A 13,190-nucleotide genomic window follows, 5' to 3' on the forward strand; every position below is an offset into this window, starting at 1 on the left:
TCCCCCCATAGGAAGAGGGGGTAGACAAGGGGGAAATAGAGTAGCAAAAAGAAAGAAATTATAAAAGTAAGGGCATGTTTGATAGAAAACATCTTTGTAGCCCAAATACATTTCTTAGACTTCTGGATGCCCCTTTATCATTAATTATCTGGTCTACATTCTATAAACTTACAAAGGGATAATAAAAGAAACAACATATAAAATACTATCAGCCATTCTATGTACTGTTCTCAGTTCTGTGTATTTCACTCTATATGTTCATACAACTTTCCCATGTTTCTCTGAACTCCTGAATTAAATTTAAATTTGAATGATGAAGTCATTTTTTAACAGTATAATATTATCTCACAATATTAACACACATAATTTTATTTTAGATACTTTGCAACTACAGAAAGTGCTACGATGAATAATATCATCACTTTGGGGATTATTGCTGTTGAGTCATTTCAGTTCTGTCCAACTCGCTATGACCCCATTTGGGATTTTCTTGACAAAGATACTGGAGTGGTTTGCCATCTCTTTCTCCAGCTCATTTGACAGATGTGAGGCAAACAGGGTTAATAACTTGCCTAGGATCATACAATAAGTATTTCAGGTCTTCCTGGTTTGATTTTTCTCAGTTCTAAATCATTTTTCAGAATGACCAGATCAATGCATAGCTCCACCAAGAATATATTAGCATGTCTATTTTCTCAGTCTATGGCCACTTTTTAACACGCATTAACATGCCCATCTTTTAACATCCATGGCAATTTTACAGGCATTGCCTAAAAATCAATGATTTAATTTGCACTACTATTAAGGAAAGGGAAAGAAATAAGCATTTAAACAGCACCTACTTTGTTCAAGACATTATGCCAATCACTTTACAAATATATTATTAGCAATGTGGAACATTTTTTCCAACATGATTGCCAAGAGTTTCACTTCTTTTTTCAAGAACTGTTCATATTCTTTTAATTTATTAGGGAATGGCTCTTCATCCTACATATTTTCATTAATTCCTTATAGAGCTTCAATAATAAAGTTTCCTAACTGAATGAAAAATATTTATTAAATGCTTATGTGCCAAGGACAGTATTAAGCAGAGTATACACATACAAAAGATAGTAGCTAGCCTTAAGAAATTCTCTTTCTATCCATTCTAATAAAAGAAATGGAAATAAAAGAAATAGGGAAGTAATTTACAAGAAGTGTAAGAAGTCACAAAGATAGTAATATATGAAGCAATGAAATGACATACCCTTTCCAAAGATAACAGTAGTTTTAATTTGATTGTAGTTTTTAGAATAAAAGGTGTAAAGTGGTAAGCGTACTGACAAGTGATTGATTTTCCCAGAGATTACCAAGGATCTGGTCTCTGGTCCTTCACTTCATTTCCTTTATAATCTTATGTATTTTAAATAGTTTTATTCATTTTAAAATGTGATTCTAAGAAGGGGTCCATAGATTTCATCAAGCTGCCAAAAAGAAGTCTAATAATGCAAAGAAAGTTAAGAACCCATAGCTCTAGTGAGTCATGTTCAAACTTTCTGGCCTGGATTTCATGGCTGTTCATAATCTGGCCCCTTGAATGAAGTGCCAACAAAACGGAATGAACAATATCAGATTTATCTGATACAAAAAAATTTTCCCCCAAGTAGGCAGTTTTATTCTAGTTGCACTAATCCTGTTCATAAAGAAACTTTAAAATTTTACATCTTCTAAATCAGGGATATCATACTTCCATGTAGCAAACTAAACAACTGGAATTTGATTAAAATGTATCTGGGAAACATTTAACTAAATATATAAAAATACAACATCATTTAATTTGTGGTTGTCTAAGTTAATATGAAACTGAAGGGATGCACTTCCATTTAAATTTGACACCACTGATCTAAATCATTAATTTTATCTTTTATAAGCATCCCAATCTACTGTTTGGTTGATAGTCCTCCTTGTAATCATAGATCTTACAAATATATCTCCATTCTTTCCCCTCTTTAAATGACATTTTATATTTAGATAATGTATCTATTTGATATAGTATATGGTATATAGTTTATATAGTAGTTAATATTAGGCTAACTCTATTTTCTGCTTCGTTTGTTTTTTGGCCCAGCTATATATTCTTGAGTTTTGCTGAATAAGAAACTATCTTTTATTGTCTAGATCTCACTTATCTGGTTTTTTCAATTTTTTGAAATCTGATAATGCAAATGCCGCTTTTATTTCTTTGTCCCTTGAATTTCCCTTGAATCCCATTTCCCTTGAATTTCTAAATCGTTTGTTTCTCCAAGTAAATTGTTATTTATTTTATTTATTTATTTATACAGTAAAGTAGCTTTTTGGAAGTTTGAGTGGCATATCACTAAGTCTCTAAATCCATAAAGTTTGGGTAGCATCATTCTTATTAAAAGGAAGATATCACATAATGAACTGTATTTTAGTACAGCTTTATTTTTGTAAATAATTTATTATAATTAAATTTATTTAAGCTCCAAGTGTGCCTTAGTATGTTAATAATCAAATATTTTATGTATCCCTAACTGTGAGCTCTTTTAATTAGGCCCTGGTTTGTTTGTTTGTTTGTTTTTGGGGGAGGGATGTTCTTTCTATTTTCAGGGATGAATTAGTAAGTTTTCCCTTGCATAATTTATTTCTCAGCAATTTCTACCCCTCTCTAGGAAGCTAGGTGGGCGATTCAAATCCTGACTCAGATACTTATGGCTGTGTAGTTATCCCCATTTTACAAATGAGGAAAACAGAAAGGCTAATAAATAAGGGACTTGCTCATGATCAGAGGGCTAGTGTCAGAAACAGAATTCAAACTCGGGTCTAAGTCCGGTAGTCTTTCCATGCTGCCTCTCCAGCACAGAGAGAAAAAAATACACAGAAAAGTAACATGAGAGGACACTGGAATGAAAGGGGCCAGATTATGAACAGCCATGAAATCCAGGCCAGAAAGTTTGAACATGACTCACCAGAGCTATGGGTTCTTAACTTTCTTTGCATTATTAGACTTCTTTTTGGCAGCCTGATGAAATCTATGGACCCCTTCTTAGAATCACATTTTAAAATGAATAAAACTATTTAAAATACATAAGATTATAAAGGAAACCAATTACATTGAAATGCAATTGCCTTAATATTAAAAAAAAAAAAAAAGTTCACAGACTCCAGGTTAAAAGAATGACTGTACTAAGCAATAAGTCATTAATGAAGAGTTTGAGCTAATAAGTGACATAACTGTGTGTGTATGAATTCAAACTCAAGATTTAAATTGAGGAAGGGAAAAGGAATGGGAGAATCTGTTGGGAGATTGGCAGTAGTCTAGTTAGAAATATGTGGACAATCAGGGCAGCAATAGGGAAAAAATTCATTCTAATCAAATATATCAACTTGAGGTGACAGCATAGTATTTACATTGAAAGAACTCTGGCTTTGCTCAAACCTAGCCACCCTCACTTACAAACCTCTATGTGACCAAACCAAGTCCCTGGCCCTTGCAGCCTTTAGTGTCTTCACCTGTGAATTGAACGAGTTACACCAGATGTGTCCCTTACATTGGAGCAAATTGTGGAAACTGAGTGAACCACAATGACTCCATTTTGTAACTCTCTAATTTTGTCCTGTGAGAAAACTTTATTCAATTGTGGGAATTTATAGAAAACCTAGCTGCATTGTGTGAACTTAGCTCCATGTGTCTAGAAAGCTGGAACATGTCTACCTGCTGCTTAGAAACCCCTAAGGATCTGGCTTACATGGACCAGAAACTTGGCCAGATCTGATACAAGACATTTTAAAATAACTGTACAAGGCATATATCTTACCTAAAAACTGGCTTCATACTAATCATTCAATTATTGTTTCAATGTTCCTTTGATTGTAATCAGCCATTTAGGGAGAGTGAGACACTTCTTTCTGATTTCAGGGAACTGCACCTGTTTGTTCTTCCTCTCTTCACTTAGAAAGTTCCTAAACTTTCCTTGAATTAGAAATCAGATTACTCAATGTTGTATTCTGGTTAATTGTTTTCTTTTAATTAACTGGCCATATTTTATTGTTTTTAATATATAAAAGTCTGTCTCCTCCCATTTTAGGAATCCAGTCCTAAGGCAAGGAGGAAGTTATCAAACAGATAACAGAAATTTGTTGGGGTTTTTTTTTGGTTTTTTTTTGAGTTCTAAATTCTCTCCCTTATTTTGTTTTACAAAATATCTGATAGGAATCTTTTTTTTTTTTTAAATCTGATCTTTAATTACTTGTGAGGGATACAGGGTAAAGAGAATAGAAACTTACTATCTTTGAGGAACCTAAAGTCAGTCAGCTAATATTTAACTAAGAAACAAAGAAAGACTAAAGATAAACTTAAGATACTAGGAGTTAATTAAGAAACTTCCTAAATCTAGTTCAGATCAATGTGATACAAAAGGATCACCAAAGAGTTTAAGTACCTTAAATAAAGGGGCAGTCTCTGGATAGTTCCTAACTCTCTTAACTTAAATTTATTAGAAAAGGAAAAGGATGCTACTGGAATCTAATTAAAATGTAATTTGGAAATGTTTAGCAAAATAAGTAGAAATAACAATGCAACATAGTTAATGTGAATTTGTGGTTTTTTAAGTCAATTAGCTGCTAGCAGGAATTTTTTTATTTGAGTTTGACAACACTGATTTAACATACAAGCAAAGAAAGATTTAAAAGACACGCATTAAAGAACACTAAATAGGCTTTGGCATGCGCTAGAAATGTCCCTGAGCAAGTCATTCTCTCAACCAGCTCATTAATATTTTTACAATATACCTCCATCACCATCTAAGTATAAAGAGAATCATTGTGATCCTCATCACTAACATGTTTTTAATTTTTTTTAAATTTTTGAATATTACACTTACAATGCTTACAATAATTCCCTGTGCACAGGAGAGAGTTGAACAGTGTTAAATAAATAACTAGCTGTCAGTTAAGTCTTGTGAAAAACATTCAAAAACAGGAAAATGCAGTCTAAGATACAATTTCAGAAACTAAGAACATTTTTTCTATAAGATCAACTCTATTATCTACTAATAGGTTATCAGGAGCAAAATGGGACTATGTATGTCTCTTCACTGTAATTCAGTTAGAACCTTACCTGCCAACAACAGGGTTCTAACAGCATAACTCAAAAGGGGGGGGGGGGGGGAAGGCTTCAAATTACTGAAGGTCTACCAGTTATCTATTAAGTGACATATTTTTAAACTTCTCTCTCTTGTAAATTAAACAAAATTTCCCCAATTTAATGAAAAATCAAAAAAGAATTTTTTTTAATCTGAATTTCTTTTCCCTTACTTACTATCAGTATATTGGAAAACTTTCTTTTCCAAAAGACAAGATTAAAGTTTCTGAAGTTATGAATCACGAAAAGATGGAAGGAGAAATTGGATTCATATGTTGGGTGAGGGGAATCTGCAACTTAAAGCAAAGAATTATCATTAAAATCAGATAAATCATGGTTTTCTGAGGTCATAAAAATGTTTGCAAGATTCCTTTTCCATTCTTTTAGATAAGGTATAAAGTTATTTGAAGTTATAATTATGTAAAATATGTAGCAGAAATTATGTGATCATTCCAGGGGACTTATTTTTTGCACTAATCAGGACCTACCAGTGTTATTATTAAGTATGCTGTAAGCATCATAGGAAGTTAACAAAAGGAAACAGTGGCCATGATAATTTATGCTTCTTGAAGTCAGAGAAAATATAATGAAACTGAACCTGGAGTAAGAAAGAAAAGTAATTCAAATTTTGCCTCAGTCCCTTATTAGTGTGTGACTTTGGGCAAGTCACTTAATTTTAAAGCAAATTTAGCCTTGTTTTCCACATCTGTAAAACAGAGAAAATAATAACAACAATAATAACAACTCTTAAGAGTTGTAGTGAGAATCAAATGAAACAATATTTGTAAAGTACTGTTGAAACCTTTAAAATATATAAATGCTAGTTCGAAAAAAAAAAGATAAATACATCTAAAAATATTTATAGACTAAAAGAAAACAATGAAGTCCTCACATTCAAAAAAAAAAAAAAAAACAACCAAAAAATAAGTAGTTAATAATTATAAAGTTTCAGTCATATACATATATAGGTAAGAAGCATATGTCATTCTTAAATATTTCTTTCTAAAACCTCAGCTCATTCATTACTATACTTTTCACATCAATATAATTTATAAAAAGCAGTCTAAAAGAGAGGGGAAACTGTACTCTGGGCAGAGCACTAAGAAATAGTAATAAAAAATTTAACTTTACTTAGAATCAAGATGAAGTTGAAACTATTTTCCACTAGAGAGGATTGATAAATAAGGAACAGATTAATAAATGAGTAGTGAGAACTTCTGGCAAGGAATTTTATATTATGTGGTGTGTTCAAGTACATAAGGCGAACATGCACAACCCAGAAGCTAGACCTCATCCCCAAAACTAAAACGAAGACAACTCTTTTGCTACTGTTAGGTTTTATGTATTTTATTTGGTTTGAAATATTCAGCTTTGAATACCAAATATTTGATAAGACTATAAAGTCTTTTAAAACTCAAAGAATCTTTTTTCTTTAAAAAAAAAAAAAATGGAAATTCAGTTTCATAAATTCCTATAACTTTCATATTTTATTATTTCCAAGGATCCACAACACTAACCTCAAAACACAACAATCTGAAAGGCAAGAGATGCTCCTCAGGCAAAACAAATACCAACTACAACCAACGGTCCAAGGCACAGTGGTCAAGTTACACTGTGACTACTGTATTGTAACACAATTAGAAAAAAAAAAAGCTAGTCTTTATTCATAAAGTATCAAAGGTTGCAGATATACTTCCTCTTGAGTCATTAAACAAAATATGACTTAACTATTTAACTAAGAAGACTTAAAGAGTTAATTTTTTAGTCAAACTTCCAAATCCCCAGATAAAGTACACTACTTATTATCCTTTCGTAATATACCCTTTTATACTAACATCTTAGTTGATGATTGAACATGTTTAGCCAGTGAGTCGGAGGTGTTTTTCTATTTTTTAACTTTATGACTTCTTATAGAGGCACAGATTCATGCCAAAGTTAACTGTTCAACAGTGCCACTCCTTCAGAGAAAAGGAAATTTTTATTTGTCTTCACAACGCAGATGACACTTATCTGGCCTTTTAATTTTCTTTTTACTATTCAAACAAGTTTTTCTAATTAAAATAATGAAGGGGATGCTGATGTAGAAATTTCATAATGGAATGATTTTTTTTTTAACCTACAAGCTAAAAGATAGAAATATAAATTGCCCCCAATTTAAACTGCTTGTAAATGCTATTGTAAAAAGCTGAAAGTGACAAAGTGAAAGAAGTTAAAAGCAAGAAAAAAACTGGAATCTACACACATAACACAAAAATTAAATCATCTTGAGAATCTAGAACAATTAAACAAGCTGTCTTTGCAGACAGATTATAGATGTGAATTTGCTGAAGTTTTAAAAAGTTGGAATACAGGTCAGTTTTAAGTTTGAAACCAACTAACATGACACAAATTCCTCAAAAATTAAAATCTTTGTCTTCTGCAGAGAATCTAATGTCCAGTTTCAACAATGAAATAATGTTTGAGCATCTTTTTAAAACAATCACATACCTGAGTAGTATTAAGATAAAAAAACATATAATGATATAATCCAAATCATGCTACTAAGTTTCCATTCAGAGAGAAGAGCCTCCTAAAGACAGAAGTGGTCCAATGGGGCCTGACATAAGCTTTCACAATACCTTGATAGTTTTTTTCCCCCAAAACAATATTCTTCAAAATTATATCTTATAAATGTTATGGGAATATTTGCATATCAGATTGATAGTGTTATAATACAAAATATATTACTTGAAAGTTCATAAAGCAAAAGCCCTTGTTCCACTCAAAGTGAGAAATTAAAAAAAAAAACACTCCACTAAATTAAACCATTATATACCCTAAGTTAATGTATGTGTATATATGTGTGTACACACACACACACACACACACACACTTCTAATTCGACTACTAGAAAGATATAATTCAAGAAACTAACATGCTTAACAAGAAACTAACATATAATTCAAGAAACTAACAATAATAAATATCTGCACATTCATTACTTGTTCAATGTTTCCCAGCATTAATAGTAGCTTTAAATCACTTAATTTATCTTTGTCACTTTTATAAATAGATATACTACCTACAACATGGGGTTATGAACAAAGTAAACATTAAAATGAGACAGAAATGTGGGTAGTAACTAGAGTGAATAAACAGCCCTAGTACATAACATTAAATAATAGTTGTCTGAAATCTTTGTGAACTTGAACACTTACTACAAGATTACTTTGTTTCTTACAAACAAATTCTAAATAGCACCAACTTCCTCTAAACGCAAAGGATCCCTTAGTTCAAAAGTAAACATGAAAGGACTAAAATTCATGTATATTTCAAACATTTCCAAAATGTTCCTCAAAGTGCGTCAGTCATATGACAAAAAATAAGATACATGGAAACAGTTGAGTATTTGTACTGGAAAAGTCTCCACCCAAGAATACATAGAGCTCACACACAAGGTTTTATAAAGCTACAGGATTAACATCTTAGTGAAAAAAGCAAATCAGTAACTCATACAACAAAAAAGTCGCGTACGTCCTGCTTCAGACTCATGTCAAATTTTACCTCTTATCACTACGACTTCCCTGTGAACTCAAGCAAGTTATGCCACTTCTTTGCCTGGGTTTCTACAGCAATGACACAGGAATGATTCAGTCCCACTCAACTAGCTTGAAATGACACGAAGAACAGCTAACAAATCACCTGTGAAAGGCTTTTCATCTGCCTTTTCGAACACTGCTAAGAATGTATGAGGGCGTCATGCTTCGTCAGTGGGGGGTCCCAAAAGACCAAGATTTCTCAAGTCAAGTCAAGGGATGCTTTTTTAAAGGGGGGAGGGGATAGCACAACTTAACTATTCCGAAGTCAGTGAAAATTACTAGCGACGGGCCCTGTTACAGCCCCTAATGGAGAATACGGCAAGATCCCCATTGACTTCTCCTCTGGTGTGAGCCCAGAACCTACTTTCCCCCTCTTCGGGACGAACCTTGCTCAAGGACACCCCCCACCCCCCCATCGCCGGGTGCCGGACCCGCCTTCTCCGGCTCCCGCTGAAGGCAACAGTCGCGCACCCGGACAAGCCGCAGGGCGCCGAGGGCACAGAGAAGAAAGCCCGTCCGGCGGCGCTGGGGAGGCCGCGAGCCCCTCTCTGGGGGCAGTGAGGCCGGAGCCCGCGGCCCGGGCGCAGGGGAGGGAGGGGGCAGCGTCCGGCTCCAAGTTTCAGAATCAGAAAAAGAAGACGGTCGGAAGCAGGGGGGACCTCCAGGAGGAGCGCGCCAGGAGTGGGTGGGCGTGTGCCCAGCAGGGGGGAATGTGTGCTTGTCAAGTTTCAGAAAGGTGGGAGGGTCCCGCCAGGCAGCGTTCGCCGGTCGGGCGCCTGTTCTGGGGGGCGGCGGTCGATCTCGGAGAGCGCTGTCGGGGTGAGAAGGACTAAGGGGAGCAGCCACGCGGAGGTGGGGCCCGGGACCGCCGCGAAAGCCCCAGTTCCCGGGGAGGATCCCTCCAGAGACCGGGGCCGCCCGGGAGAGTCAGTGGCCGGAGCCCCGCACTCCACGCGCGACCCAGGTGGGCGCGGCGCTCAGGGCCTCCAGAGCCCGGGTGGGCCCAGGCCTCGGGCGGCCCCAAGGAGCCGCAGCCGGGCTGCCCCTCCGGGCCCCGGCCTGCTCCTCCTCCTCCCCACCCCCCTACGGCCCGGCCTCCGGGCTCAGCCCTCTGGTCTGACAGGGGGCTTCCGGCCGTGCGCTCCCGGCCATCGCGGAGAGCGGGAGGCAGCGGCTCCGGGTGCCGCGAAGGACACTCACCGGCCCGAAACCTCGAGTCAAACCGGCAGCTCCGGGGGCGGCGGCAGCAGTGGCAGCAGGAACCGAACATCCAAAATGGCGGCTTCCTCGGCCTCAGCACCGCGACAGGCGGCGGAGGGATCCAGGCCGGGCAGCAGGGCTTTAATCAGCTTCCCCGGCTCCCACCGCGGCCGGGAGAGCCCCAACGCTCTCCGCACCTTCGCCCTGGGCCCCGGGAAGCAGCCTTCGGCGCCCCCGCCGCTCCGTTAGCGCCCCGGAACCCCGCTCCCTGTCAGGACTATTTGCCACGGTGGAAGTGACAGCATCTGGACAGGAGGCGCAAAACGAAGCACGACTCGGGGCTGTCACTGATGACGAGAGACGCCGCTGCCGAGTCACCGCTGCGGTGAGCCCCGCCGAGAACCGTCCGGTCAGGCCCCGAGCCCGCGGATATTCGTTCCGGGGGGGGCGGGGGGGAGCGGAGGCGTGGCGACGAGGGAGGGGCGGAGCTTCCTCTGGGAGGAGGCTCAGGAGGGCAGCTTGAGAGGGGGAAGGGAAAAGCCGGGGCAAGGAGGAAAGGAGACTCCCGGGTACACGTGACTCCCGGGTACACGTGACTCCCGGGTACGGAGTGAAGTTTTTCCTTTCAGTTTGACCTTAAGCGGTGTTCTGCTGAACTTTAGGTCTGGAGCGGAGCCAAGCCCAAGTCCCCCGCCTGAGCAGCACACGCGGACCGGCTCCGCGTGAATGATTACACGGGCTGGCCAGCGTTTGCTATTTAAAGGTAGAAAAGGTCAGGGGGTCTCCCCCCCCCCCCCGTCTTCAGAAATGCCCCCCCCGGAGGAGGAGGAGGAAGGTGACCCCCCCCGGCTGGCAGCCTCCGGTGCGAAAGGGCGAACCTGAAGAAGTGTCTCCATCACGTGCTGGCGACAGTGTCAGTTACCCAGTTAACAAGCATTTAGTATGCGCCTACTGTGTGCCAGGCTCACGGCGGGACCACAGACCCCCCAGCCAGGTACAAACAATAGGTGATAACTAGAGACCATCCACGCCCTGGCGCCCGAGGGGGTGCGCGAGAAAGACTAGGCTGAAAAACAAGGGAAGATTTTTTTCTTCTGAGACAAATAATCGTCAAATTAAGCGGACTGTCTTCAGAAATGCCCACGCGCCTCACAGAAGTTGTGCAGTCTGCGTGTTTCTTCCCCTGGGCTTGGCCGTAAAAGGGAGCTCAATAAATAAATGTTCTCAGAGAATCCGTGTAAGCAAAGAAATCCGTGTAAAGCGCTCAATGAAGGCTTAGTTAGAGTTGTTGCAACTACTACCAACTGCCCATGAGGCATCTCCCCGCCTGCTTTCTCGCTTGGTCCTGTGGCCGGGGGACTTGGAAGAAGGAAAGCCGATAGTGGGGCTCACCTAAAGCAAGAGTAACGAGGCATTTCCATTTCCACCGAAGGTTCTCCCGAGTTTGGCAAAGAAGCCTGAATTTACATTTAAAAACGCGAATTAAGCCCCGCTCTTCCCTGAAAGCCCCCTCTCTACCTAACGTTGCTATTTCAGCCCGCTTCCTGGGCTTCTTTATCAAGAGCCAGCTCAAATCTTAGCTGCTGCTGAGGTGTTTCCTAGTCCCAGTCTCTTCCCTCGGAAATTCTCTTCTGTTTACACTGTTTTATCTGGCTCTTGCCACATCCATTAGACTGGGAGTGGCTTGAGTGCCCAGACCATATTTTTGCCTTTCTTTGTACCTCCAAGTTCCTGGCCCGTAGTAAACGCTTAATGAACCATTTTCTCACAGAAAAACTCACCAGCCTGGTTCCCACCCTACGAGTTAGCGGCAATCCCCCTTCCCTCCCACCATCTTCCCATAGGCAATTATTTGCCAAATTTTACCTCCACAAAATCTTTCACACCCATCCTCATTCTTCCAGCCATGGACATGGATGTAGTCCTCTTTAGCTCTCCCCTGGGCCTGCTCACTAATCTCTCTTCCCCTTCCTCCTTCCCTTCCTTTCCCTTACCTCTCCCCTCCCCTATTCTCCCCCCTCCCAATCATCCTCTACACCCAGGCCAAGTAGAAATCCCAAAAGCATTCCCCTCCTCCAGGAATTTAAGCACCACCTCTTGCCCCTAGTACTGATAAAATGCCTTCTCCGCCTTAATTTGTCTTTAAAGCCCTTCCCAGATTGGCCCCAGCCTTCCTTTGCCAGTTGTTTATTGTATGTCACTCTTCTCCACACCCTCCCAAAACTTGTCATTCCGTCTCCTGCCTAAGGATGTCCATTTGCACAAGTCTGGAATGTGGCCCCTCCTAGAACCCCCAGCCTCCCTGAGGGCCAGCTCAGCTGCCACCTCCTACCCCAGGCTTTCCCAGATTATGCCAGTGTCCAGTGCCCTGCCAGGCTATACACACCACCCAAAAATGACTATCCATTCACTTTGCAGATAATTTTTTTTGACTGCTTGACTTAAAAAGCCCTTCACTTTCAGACTCCCTCTACCTGTTCTCCTGCTTGACCTTCCTTCAGCACTCCAACCTGGCGTGCTTTCCATGCCACCCAAGCCATCTCCCTCACACGGGGCACCCAGCCTTTGCCAACATTGTCCTAGCTTGCTCACCTCTGCCTCACCAAAACCCCAGCTTCCTTCAAAGCTCAGCCCAAATGCTAAGCCATTTCCCAAACCCATCCCAGGCCCCTCCCCCCAAAATAATTTTATTTTGTATCTAATTTTTATATAAATTTAACCTGCATGTATATTTATGCATAGTTATTTACATACATTGTAGTCAAAGTGAGATGGATCTTAACTTTTTGAATCCCAGAAGTTAGAAGAGTGCATGGCACATAGTAGGCAAAAATAAATACTGATTGATTGATCAGAAGAAATATGAGTTCCATAAAGGTAGATAATGATTCATTTTGAGCCTAAGCATTGAGCCTGGCATATGGTAGGCACTTAATAAATTCTTATTGAATTAAATTGCTGAAACAAAGGATGTTGTTTTATTTTGTTGGGATTTTTTTGTTTTTAATTATTTTGTTGTTTGTTTGATTGCTTTTTCAAAAGAGCCCTTGGGGAGATTTTGCCAAATGAATAAAGGTTGATTGCTTTAACAGTTCTGTTTATTTTTATTTATAATGTATATGCTACATTTTATTATATCGTCCACATGATATGACATTCACATGTTATTATTAATACATTTTATATTTCAGCTTGACAGCAAGAAAAACAACAGAAGAATTTTAGCCTAGGTATAAGACTGTCTTCCGATTTTTGTTATGTTATTAATT

General features: G+C 39.5%; 1 protein-coding gene across 3 annotated transcripts in view; it reads right to left on the reverse strand.

The window, feature by feature from the left end:
- Nucleotides 1-11,810, reverse strand: part of AP1G1 (adaptor related protein complex 1 subunit gamma 1) — a 63,119-nt gene extending 51,309 nt beyond the window's left edge. For 2 of the 3 annotated variants that reach the window (XM_031950019.1, XM_031950018.1), the window contains exon 1: nucleotides 11,788-11,810. The gene's annotated coding sequence lies outside the window, so the exon portion shown is untranslated. Of the gene's footprint in view, nucleotides 1-9,921; nucleotides 10,003-11,787 lie in introns of those variants that run through there. The other variant, XM_031950020.1, reaches the window with a different exon arrangement.
- Between the last annotated feature and the right edge of the window lie 1,380 nt (nucleotides 11,811-13,190).

This window comes from Sarcophilus harrisii, chromosome 2 (assembly GCF_902635505.1).
Source record: "Sarcophilus harrisii chromosome 2, mSarHar1.11, whole genome shotgun sequence".
NCBI classification, from domain to species: Eukaryota; Metazoa; Chordata; class Mammalia; order Dasyuromorphia; family Dasyuridae; genus Sarcophilus; species Sarcophilus harrisii.